The sequence below is a fragment of the Mandrillus leucophaeus genome, unplaced genomic scaffold (genome assembly GCF_000951045.1).
Source record: "Mandrillus leucophaeus isolate KB7577 unplaced genomic scaffold, Mleu.le_1.0 Scaffold736, whole genome shotgun sequence".
Lineage (NCBI taxonomy): Eukaryota > Metazoa > Chordata > Mammalia > Primates > Cercopithecidae > Mandrillus > Mandrillus leucophaeus.
The window spans coordinates 1,304,931-1,307,350 of NW_012107986.1; positions in this window are offsets into that span (position 1 = coordinate 1,304,931).

A 2,420-nucleotide genomic window follows, 5' to 3' on the forward strand; every position below is an offset into this window, starting at 1 on the left:
ACTTTGGAAGGCCGAGGTGGGCGGATCACTTGAGGTCAGGCATTCAAGACCAGCCTGGCCAACATAGTGAAACCCCATTTCTACTAAAAATACAAAAAATCAGCTGGGCGTGGGGGTGCCCACCTGTAATCCCAGCTATTCAGGAAGCTGAGGCAGGAGAATCACTTGAACCTGGGAGGCAGAGGTTGCAGTGAGCGGAGATCACGCCACTGCACTCCAGCCTGGGTGACAAGAGCGAGACTCCATCTCCTAAATAAACAAATAAATAAGAATCTTGAGATGAGGAGGTTATCCTGGATTATCCAGTGGGCCCAATATAAGTACAACAGTCCTTATATAAGGCAGGCAGGAGAGTCAGAGTCAACAGGAGGAGATGTGATGATGGAAACCAGAGTGGAGTGATCGGAGGAAGGGCTGCGAGGAAAGAAACGCAAGTGATCTGTAGAAGCAGAAGAAGACAAGGAAGCCAACTCTCAGAGCTTCCAGAAGGAACTAGCCCTGTCAAAACCCTCACTTTGGCCAAATAAGAATGATTTTGGATTTCTGACCTCTAGACCTGTAAGGTAATAAAATTGTGTTGTTTTGAGCAACAAAGTCTGTGGTCATTCGTTACAGCAGTCACAAGAAATTCATACAGAGAGTTGAGTGAATGAGCTACCCCAGCACAGATGGGCACAAGGGCTCAGGGAGGCCTTTGTCAACCTGCACTTTGGGGTATTCTGCAGTCCACCTCCCATGCGCAGCCCAGGAGGGGCTGAGGATTAGAAGCCTGAATAGGCGTGATCCTGCTTGGTATATTTCCAAGTGTCTACTCTGATGCTGTTGAATTGGGAAAGCTCTAGCAACTTCCCTCCTTCTTGATGGCCCTCAGCGACCAAGCAGGGCCTTGGAGCCCTGGAACTTCAGAGCAGGGATGAGGGGGCAGTGGCCAGCCTTCATCAAGCCCTGCACTCCACCTGTGACCGGCACGGCTCCCAGCACATTGCCTTGCTGTCCCCCACTGCCTTCTCCCAGGCTGTTAGGCTGCAGTGGGGTGAGGTGAATAGAATGCTTGTCAGTGCCTGCCTCTGCCCCAACCCAGCCCACTCTGGTGACCAAAGATGCAGTGTCATAGCCTGAGCTACCTTCCTGCAGTCACCTTGTCTGCCTACAGTTTTCAGGAACGAAAGCACATTCCCACCAAAGCAGTCACGGCGCTACCTTGCTCCCATGCTAGTTAGACCTCTTGGAGCCCCTACAACTGTCTAGAAGGATGGCACCTTTTTCTGGGCTCAAATATGGGCAAGGGTGTTGTTAACAAGACAATGAGGGGCATGTGCTGGGAGGCCTCCCCCTACACGTCCACTCCCCAGGAGCCCCTTCTCTTGCCACTCCGTTCTTCCTCCTCCGGTCACCCATCTCCTGCTCCTTCCTTACTCACGCCCCCACCACCTCTCAGCCTCCCATGGTTCCAGCCTTGGCCCCTCCTGCTCTCCAGAGTTGCCTTTTCTCTGGGGAGGCTGCAAATAAGCCCAGCCAGGGTCTGGGGCTTGGGCACTGGCCCCCAAAGCTCACCCAGCCCTGCTAAGAGGGTGGGATGGGCAGGCCATGAGGCCCTGAATCCAGAGCCCAACCCCTTCCCTTTGAGCGTGGCAGTTCTACGTGCCTGCAGCCCTGCCCTTGGCCAAAACCAAGGGGTCTGTAGGGACCCCAGCCAAGAATCAGGCCAGCAAAAGTGCATGGGTTCAGGCCCTTCCTTGTCCTTCTCCCTAGAACAACTGTGGCTTGGTCATGGTCAGGCATTAGCTTTCCCCAGAAAATCACGTAGGAGTGCAGCATGGCCAGCACCCCAGGGATCAGGAGGCTGAGATCAGCAGAGGAGAAGGAGGAAGGTCAGGGGCAAGGAACCCTATCTGGGCAAAAGCCCAGAGCAGGAAGAAACATCTGCTGGGGGAAACAGAGGCAGCCCAGACAGATGGCCCTGCAAAATCTTCTCCATTGGTTCTACCTCCAGGGGAAGTCTCTGCAGGCCCCCACCCCCTTCCTGCAAGCTTGTGTAAATGCTCTCCCCTTACGATTCCAACAGGGTACTCATTCTCTCCTGGGACGCCAGGGAGCTGCCCTCCACCCCAATTACACGCACCTCACATGGGCCCCCACAGCCATGCCTGCAGCAAAGGTCTGGGCCTTTCTGACCACAGCTCGTGGCCCAGGCGCAGACCCCTGACCCAAGGTGGCCAACTGGATTCTCTCTCCTAGGAATTGGAGACTTAAACCAAAGAGGTGCCTGTTCTATTCTTTTAGAATGTTGACTCAGAAAATGATATGAGGTTGCCACATTCGATCCTCTACACATAAAGAGGCAGTGAAAGCCAGCCTCCAAAGGGAGAAAAAAGCAGGCCTAAGAGAGGCGGAGGGGAGACCATGAGGCCTGAGAGAGG